The sequence below is a fragment of the Chrysemys picta genome, chromosome 9 (genome assembly GCF_011386835.1).
Source record: "Chrysemys picta bellii isolate R12L10 chromosome 9, ASM1138683v2, whole genome shotgun sequence".
Classification (NCBI taxonomy): domain Eukaryota; kingdom Metazoa; phylum Chordata; order Testudines; family Emydidae; genus Chrysemys; species Chrysemys picta.
The window spans coordinates 44106846-44115543 of NC_088799.1; the positions used below are offsets into that span (position 1 = coordinate 44106846).

At 45.8% G+C, this 8698-nt stretch overlaps 1 long non-coding RNA gene across 1 annotated transcript; it reads right to left on the bottom strand.

Moving 5' to 3' along the window:
- Window positions 1–6471: 6471 nt before the first annotated feature.
- Window positions 6472–7740, bottom strand: LOC135973581 (uncharacterized). The gene is made up of 2 exons (XR_010590485.1): window positions 7640–7740; window positions 6472–7029 (listed from the first exon to the last, which is right to left on the bottom strand). It is a non-coding gene; the product is annotated as an uncharacterized LOC135973581 (long non-coding RNA).
- Between the last annotated feature and the right edge of the window lie 958 nt (window positions 7741–8698).

Below are 8698 nucleotides of genomic sequence, written 5' to 3' on the forward strand. Positions count from 1 at the left end.
CAGCGGCCCCGGCGGAGCACCGCCGAGCCCTCCCTCCCTATTTTCCTGGACATGTCCGGCTTTTGGGGATTTCCCCCCGGACGGGGATTTGAGGCCCAAAAAGCCGGACATGTCCGGGAAAATCCGAACGTATGGTAACCCTAGGACTGACCAGCAGGAGGCGCTGCACTGGTGAGTCAGCAGCCTTGCTACAGAGCTGCTTACATTCTCATGCCAACACATGATTGTCATATCTAATGCACATTCTCATATAAAAGTAAGGTCTGATACTCAGATATTGAGTGCCTGCAGCTCCTACTGACTTTGAGCAGACCTAGAGAGCTCAACAGCTCTAAAAACCAGGCCTTAAACCCACTGATATTTTAGTGGGGGGAGGGGGCAAACAACTTGTGTTGATGTATGGTTATTTTCTAGTCCCACAAATGAGAAATTGAATGTACTCAAGGTACAAAACAGAACTATTTGTGTTACTTTTCTGCCTTAGCAGCTGGCTCTAATGGAAGAATTTGTCAAGTACTATTGACTAGTGTATGAAAGCAAAGTATGCTCTGTAGCCTGAGCACCAGGAGCACTTACTATAAAACACTGCCCTACTACAGGTACTAGAATTGCTTTTGAAACACATAGTACATTGGAAAAATGTACAGCTGAGGCAAAAGAGAAGAAATGTTTGTTGCTAAAGGAAAAGTATGTAGGATTCTTGGGCTGGGATCCTGGATAAACAAATAAGTAAAGATAATTAAAAAGTTACCAACAAATACATATATATTTAGGAATTTCTTGGCCAAACTCAATACAATTACATGGACTTCAGTGGAAGTTTGCCTGAGTAACAATGAAGTTGTCACTCAACAGTGGGCTCAGGATTTGGATGTATACCCCATATACATAGTTTGCTTTAACTGAGTTATAAGGGTTCAAATAATAGAGCCCATGCATGCCTACTGCTCTTTAACAATAAGTGTTTGTCTCAAGTACCAATCTCTCAATGACCAGATTACTCTGTGAACAGTGCTTAAGAAACCTGAGTAGAATTTTTCATTCAGTGTTCATTGGTTGATCTAAAAGGAATATGCAATGAGACAGGGCTCCAAGGGAGAAAAACAACAGGCCTTAACCAAAAGCAAACCAAATTGCCATTATAATTGTGATAAATGAAGTGTGTGTGTGTGTGGGGGGGGGGGGGATGAAGAGCTCCCTTTTATGGACAGACAGCCAGCCAGTTAGCTATAAAAATTCCTTAGTAGTTGTTCTCTACTTGCTTTACCTGTAAAGGGTTAAAAAGTCTCCCTGCATAGGTAAAAGGAAGGGAGTGGGCACTTGAGCAAAAGAGCCAATGGGAAGGCTAGAACTTTCTAAAATTGGGGGGGGAAACTTCCCCTTTGTCTGTCTGTCTGTTGTTCTCGGGAAGAAGAAGGGACAGATCAGCGATGCTGTAAGAAGCTTTGGGCCAGGTATGAAAAATTATCAGATCATACCTAGAAACTACTCATTTAAAACCCCAGATATGTAAGTAGATCAGGAAATGTCTAAGAAGATGCAATTAGGTTTATCTCTGTTTGTTTCTTTATGGCTTGTGGACTCCTCTATGCTAACCCCAAATGCTTTTGTTTTGCTTGTAACCTTTAAGCTTGACCTCAGGAAGGTTATTCTTGATGTTTAATTCTTCTAAGTGGGTTTTTTAAATCTAGCAATAGCCTGAGTTTTCAAATGTATTTTCTTTTCTTTTCTTTTTTTTTAAATAAAATTTACCTTTTTTAAGAACAGGATTGGATTTTGTGTCCTAAGAGGTTTGTGCACATGTTGCTGAATTAGCTGGTGGCAACGGCTGATTTCCTTTGTTTTCTTTCTCAGCTCTTCCCCGGAGCTGGGGTGAAAGGGCTTGAGGGTACTCCACACCTTCTTGGTTTCTCAAAGGGGTTTTTGCACTTGGGTGGTGGCAGCATCTACCGATCCAAGCTCGGAGAAAAGCTGTAACCTTGGGAGTTTAATACAAGCCTGGAGTGGCCAGTATTAATTTTTAGAATCCTTGTGGGCCCCCACCTTCTGCACTCAAAGTGCCAGAGTGGCGAATCAGCCTTGACAACAATATAGCCATAACCTACCATTCTGTCAGGGTAAGGCAGCCACATCTCAGTTTCCCTCTCTAGTAGGATAATCTAGCCTTCTGGTCAAACCAACCCACATGTTCCAGGGTTTTAAGAGCCCCATAGTACAAGAGCTGTCTCCTCAGCAATCCTCCACCCAGTTCCTTATTCTGGGCCACCAGCTTCCCTCCAAAGCTCTGTGCACCCTCACACTGAGTCACAGTCCTCTGTCAAGGGTATATCAGCCTTCTTCTCTCTCCAGGGTACAGCAGTAATACTCTGTCTCTCCACCAAAGCCAATGTAGAGCTCACCTACTCCTTTCTATGACTCCAGCACAGTGGAACAGTTGTCTGGTCTGACCCCAAGCTACCCCAATACACTTTGCCCCGCCTCAGGGTATTCCAGGAAACCCTCCAGTTGCTATCCCCAGCCAGGCTCAGTACTCAAAGACCAGACAGTTTTCTCCCTCCTAGGCTTTTCTTTTCTTCTTATGTGTGTGCACATCTTGGGCCTCCTTCTAGGCCCTTTTCACAGGCTTCTTCCAAAGTTGACAAAACTCAGAGCACTTGCTCATTTCCCAGTTTTCCCTTCAGTAGATGGCCCACAGCCAGCTCCTTCCTGGCTTATCGCAACACACAGCCAAGAGCAAGTCTTTCTCCCTCCCTAGTGATTCCCCCTCACACAGCAGAAACAGACCTGTCTTTATAGTTTCCTTTCCCATTATGCCTGACTTATAGGTCTATAGCTCACATGTGGCCTGAGCTTGCCTTCAGCTAACAGGCCACATGTTACCCTGCACATTCGTAACATCCCATGCAAGACTACACCTTCAATGTCTTCAGACCTGGCTCATGTCTGTTTATACCCCAGCCAACACATTGTTTCCAAGTGAGCGACCATACCTGAGAGTTCTCAACTGGTGGAAGGATCCTCACAAGATTTGCGTTGAAGTCCCCTTTTTGCATCTGCTGCCATCAAGTGTCATCACCCCAAACACCTCCTTCTGAGCTGGGGTTCCCGTTTCCAAGACTCCACTGGGCAATAGACTCCAATGCATCTCTCTATGTCAACATTCTGGAATGCAGGGCAGCTTGCTACAGGTATCAGTACTTCCTTTGCAACATCAAGGGCTGCTCAACAACAGGGTAGCAATGTACTACGTAAATCATAAAGGGGGAGCAAGGTTCCAATCCTTATGTGCAGAATCACTAAAACTGTGGAACTGGTACATTTCCCACTGCATAGACATCTTGGTGGTCTACCTTCCAGGTCTGCAAAATACCATATCAGATTCCCTGAGCTTGATCTTTCAGAACATTTGCCTGTCATAGGGGTCTCGCAGAGGTAGATCTCTGCATTGCTATCCAATGGTAAGTGCCAATGGTTCTGCTCAAGCAGGTGTTATGATTTAACACTGTGGGGGATGCCTGCTCATCCCAAGGCCTTGCACCTCCTTGTAAACCTACCCTTTACCATAGATTCTCAAGGTCCTGAACAAACTGAAACAAGAGCAAGCAGTAGCTATTCTCTTAGCATCACCCTGGCTAAGACAAGCATGGTTCCCGGATTTAATTCGCCTCCCCCTGCAAAAAGAAGAACAGGAGTACTTGTGGCACCTTAGAGACTAACAAATTTATTAGAGCATAAACTTTCGTGGACTACAGCCCACTTCTTCGGATGCATATATATATATATATATGCATATATCTCTAAGGTGCCACAAGTACTCCTGTTCTTCTTTTTGCGGATACAGACTAACACGGCTGCTACTCTGAAACTCCCCCTGCAAATGACTCTCTGCCTTCCTCTCAGAGCAGATCTCCTGACACCAGCACTATAATCCATCCCAACCTCTGCACCTCTAGGTCTAGCTACTCAATGGTTCTCAGTTATAGAATTGGACTGCTCTCACAAAATCAAATCCTTTCTCCTGGGCAGTAGAAAACTGCCTCAGGGAAACTTACCAGCAAAAGTAGAAACATTTCCAGACCTTGTGTACTCAAAGATCCACATCACCTTCTGAGTCCTACCTACCTCACAAATGTACTTGACTACCTGCTGAATTTAAAGATGCAAGAGTTGTCAGACAGCTCAGTTAGAGTACACCTGGCTGCCACTACAGCATCCACCCATCCATTGAAGAGTTTTCTGTTTTCATGCACCCACAACAACTCGCTTGTCTACCTGTTTCCTCAAATCAAAGAACCTACCCTTCCTTGGAAACTTAACCTAACTCCTAACCCTTAAGGAATCCTCCATTTGAACCTATGTGTAGCTATTCATTCCTCCATCTGTCCTTCCAGACTTTGTTCCCTGTAGCCATATCTTTAGCCAGAAAGGTAGAAGAGCTAGAGGGTGTTCATGGCTGACCCTCCCCCCACTTTATGACCTCCACTGATAAAGTGATCTTGTATCCCCATCCTCACTTCCTGCCTCAGATCTCCTTAGAATTCCATCTCAGTCAGGACATTTGACTGCCAGCATTTTATCCCAAGCTTCATTCCTCAAGGGAAGAGGCTATCCTCCATACCCTTACCTCTCACCTCAATGGAACTAGAGCCCTTCGGGGCTTCCCCCAGACTCTATCTCCTTCACTGACAGAATGAAGGGTCAGCTGATTTCAACTCAAAAACTCTATGTGGATTTCTGGATGCATTTCAGCTTGTTACAAAGCTTCTGGGGTGCATCCTCCTCCAACAATAACTGTCCATTCCACCAGAGGTTAGTCCCCTTCAGTAGCCCTTCTTAAAGGCATACCCATCACAGACATCTGCAGGTTTGTGAACTGGTCCTCTGTTCACATGTTCTACAAGCACTATGCTATCCTGCCTACTTCCAAGATGGATATGGTCTTTGGTGATGCTGTTCTCTAAACAGTGCTGCATCCAATTCTTCAGCACTTGCCTTTATGTTGAAATACTGCTTGGGTGTCTCCTACCATGGAGCTCTCATAGAGATAATAACTCAAAGGAAAAGGACGGGTTCCTTGCTGTCCACCCTTCCCTACATACCTTTGCAATGGAGCATGATGATATATAGTACACAGGCACGGCCACTGATGAAAATCTCCAATCAGGAGTGCATGGGTGTGCACACATCTTAGTGGCGGAGCACCCGTAAGGACAAAAGATGTTGAACTGCAGTTGCTGTACATGTATGTAACCTCTCCTTTTGTGGCGCTGAGTAAAAATGTGAGGGCATCAAACCTCAGTAGCAATGTCACCAATCAGTCTTAAAGATTCTCTAATCACAGTAGGCCATCTGCTCAGCTGATGTAAAATGGCAGAGCTTCATTGAGTCTGGCCCTGTATTTGTGAAATTGATGAGGATCAATTCCTTCATTACTAGCTGGGCAGTCCAGATTCCTGAGAGTTCTGCTTCAGATATTATTTTCCATGGATTTGCATTTGATGTGCAGATATTCATGGGGCTGATTCTCCTCTCACACTGGTGAGAAACATAAGTAACTACTTTGAAGTCATTGGGCCAGATCCTGAGCTGAAGCCAATGGAGCCAATTTACATCAGTTGGGAATTTGGCTCAAAGGAGCATAGATTCATAGATTCCAAGGCCAGATGGACTATTGTGATCATCTAGTCTGAACTCCTGGATAACACGAGCCATAGAACTTCCCCCAAATAATTCCTGTTTGAACTAGAGCATATCTTTAAACTAAACAAACCCCACAAGATTTACCAAGGTAAAACCTACTTAAATGATGGGTATTGGGTACATTATCTTTCATCTCAAAGATAAATTTATAAGACTCAGCCTCTCTAGCACGCAAGCATTTTCTAATTAGGCTTTTCCAATCTCCATGTTTTTGGTTGATAGATATCATTTTACAAAACAACAACGTATTTTTCATTCGAGCTTTTAGAAACAAGACTTCATTTCCATGTGTCTAGATGGCCACAGGGGCAGAGCTTTATCTAAATCCTCCGCTGAAGAAAATAGAGTCACATTGGTTGTAACACCAATGAAAGAAAGATGAGAATCGGACTTAGTTAAGCTACCAATATATATAAAGGATTCACATGTGCTACTTTAGATGTTGAGGGTGTTCTGAGGCAATCAAGAAGAGATACACAACTTTTAAGTTAGTGAATTTAATTGTATTTATGTATGCAGCTTTAATGGCAGGTGTTGCATGGGGGATAGGAGAGAAATGAAGTTATGAACACTTAAAATTATGGCTACTCTGGATTTTAGAGTGAAGTAATTGAGAAAAAGGGATAAATATGCTAAACTTTTGAAGGTTACTAAAGATGCAGACTGATTGTGCTGTCCCTGAAGGGAATGTCTGTTACTAATACATTGCAATCAAGATTATTAAAAAAAAAAAGTTAAGGTGGGTAAGTTGTTAATAAAGGGAGAAAATAGTTTGTTGGGACAGCAGGAGGATCCTTTATTGAATTGCACCATAACACAATACTAAATATGAAACACCTGCTAAGGCGGAGGGGGCTAGTCCACCACTTTTCTCAATTTCAAAAGAAATAAAGAGTGATCAAACCCAATTATTTCCATAACCCCATTTCACAAAAGTTCACACGTTCATAGGAAAGTGGGAAACAATAAAAACAAAAATAATAAACAAACAAATGGATATTTGCAGGCTCATCACAAATTGAAATGACAAATCCTTAAACAATTATTTATGTTTCAAAGTCTAATGAAGATAATTGGAGAGCCAAAGCAAATGACAGGAAACAAACAGTGATTTCAGAGCCAGATTCTCTCCTGCACAGCCCTCATAATTTGCTATTTGTCAATCTTTGCCATGGAAGTCAATGGAGAAATGTTGATTGACAGCAGCTGGGGGGGGGGGGGTCTGGCTCCATGGCTTGCTCATGTACTATTTCTTTTGACTATTCAGTGGTGCATGGTTGGTTGCCTGCGGAAGTCAGATGGTATTATTGCTGATCCCTGATTGGATAACTGAAACAAAAAAAAAAAAAAAGGGAGAACAACAGTGAATAATGAATCATGCACTTCCAGGCTGACTTTCTACGATTTGAGGACATTTTACTGAACACTCAGTGGTGGTCCGGAAGGGAGTGGGGCTGCCTGGGCATAGAGATGAGTGGGAGTAAACAAATAACGCGGTGGTTTGGCATGTGGCTTGGGCAGAAAGGATGAGGTGTAAGAAGCAAAGATCATAGAGGAGTAGACTAGGGTTACCATATTTCAACACTGAAAAAAGAGGACACTCCATGGGGTCCTGGCCCTGCCCCAACTCCGCCCCTTCTCCACCCCCGGCCCCGCCCCAACCCCGCCCCTTCCCCAAAGCCCCTGCCCCAACTCTGCCCCCTCCTCTGAGCACCCTGCATTCCCCCTCCTCCCTCCCGCTCTGATCTTGGTTGGGGGTTGCTAAGTGCTTCCCTGCTCCCCACTCGCCCTGCAGCCTCTGCGCCCCCCGCCTGCCCTGCCCCTGCACCCCCCTGCCCCTGCAGCCTCTGAGACCCCTGCTCCCCACCCGCCCTGCAGCCCCTGCACTCCCCTGCCCCTGCAGCCTCGATGCCCCCGCCTGCCCTGCTCTCCAGCTCACCCGGCAGCCTCTGCCTGCTGGAGGCTTCAGACGCTCGGCAGCGCGGGTCCCTGCAGCCCCGGCCGCAGCTTCCTTCCTGCCGCCGAGCACGTTCCCCGGCCTGTCTGTCCCCGTGGGAAACAGCTCCCGCGGCGCCGGGTTCCGAGCTGCGCGGGGCAACAGGGCCGCAGGAAAGGTCTCCCAATGGCCGGGGGGGTCCCCGCCCGTGAGGGAAGCCTGAGCCCCCCCCGTTCCCCACCTGAGCATTGTAGCTGGGGCAGCTGGGCTGTGCTGCGGACCCGGCGGATCGTGCTGGGCGGACCCTGGCTTATGCCTCCCTATTTCCCCGGACATGTCCAGATCTTTGGAAATTCCCCCCCCCCCCCCCCGAACGGGGATTTGAGCACCAAAAAGCCGGACATGTCTGGGGAAATCCGGACGTATGGTACCCCTAAGTAGACAGAAGTTAGCATGAACAGAGCCTTGCAAGACAAGGAACATGAAATGGATTTGGAAGACAAGCTAAGCAGAAGCCAAAGAGGGATTCCAAGAGGGAGTGGAGATGGTTGGAGTGGCAAGTGAAAGAGATGGTTTGCCCAGCATTGTTGTACACAGACTGAAGAGGGGGTGCACAGGAAGCTTTGCTAGATTGGGGCCAGGGAGCACAGCAACTTGCAGGGTCAAGCCAAAGATGTGCAGCTGGGCAGGTTTTGGCGAGTAGAGGGCACACATGGGTGCCACAAAAATTAACTATTAGTAGGCAGTGCACTCTCTATTCAACCTCCATCCACAATCATTCCTTTACTGTCAGTAGCCCAAGGTTTAAAAAAGCAAAACTGTGGGCTGTAGGCATAGCACTTAGCTTCCCATGCCTCTTTATAGCCTTGCTCATGCTACTAGGCTGGAACAACTTGGTGATCCCAGAGTAGCATGCTCATTAACATTTGGGGTCCCTAGAGCAGCATGTCCTGCTAATCCCTTTTGACTTTGCATTTATCTATGCAATGCTCTGCACCTGCACTGCATAGTGATCAAAACCTGCGTAGAATGATTTGTCTTTAATTTTTAAAAAAGGCAAAA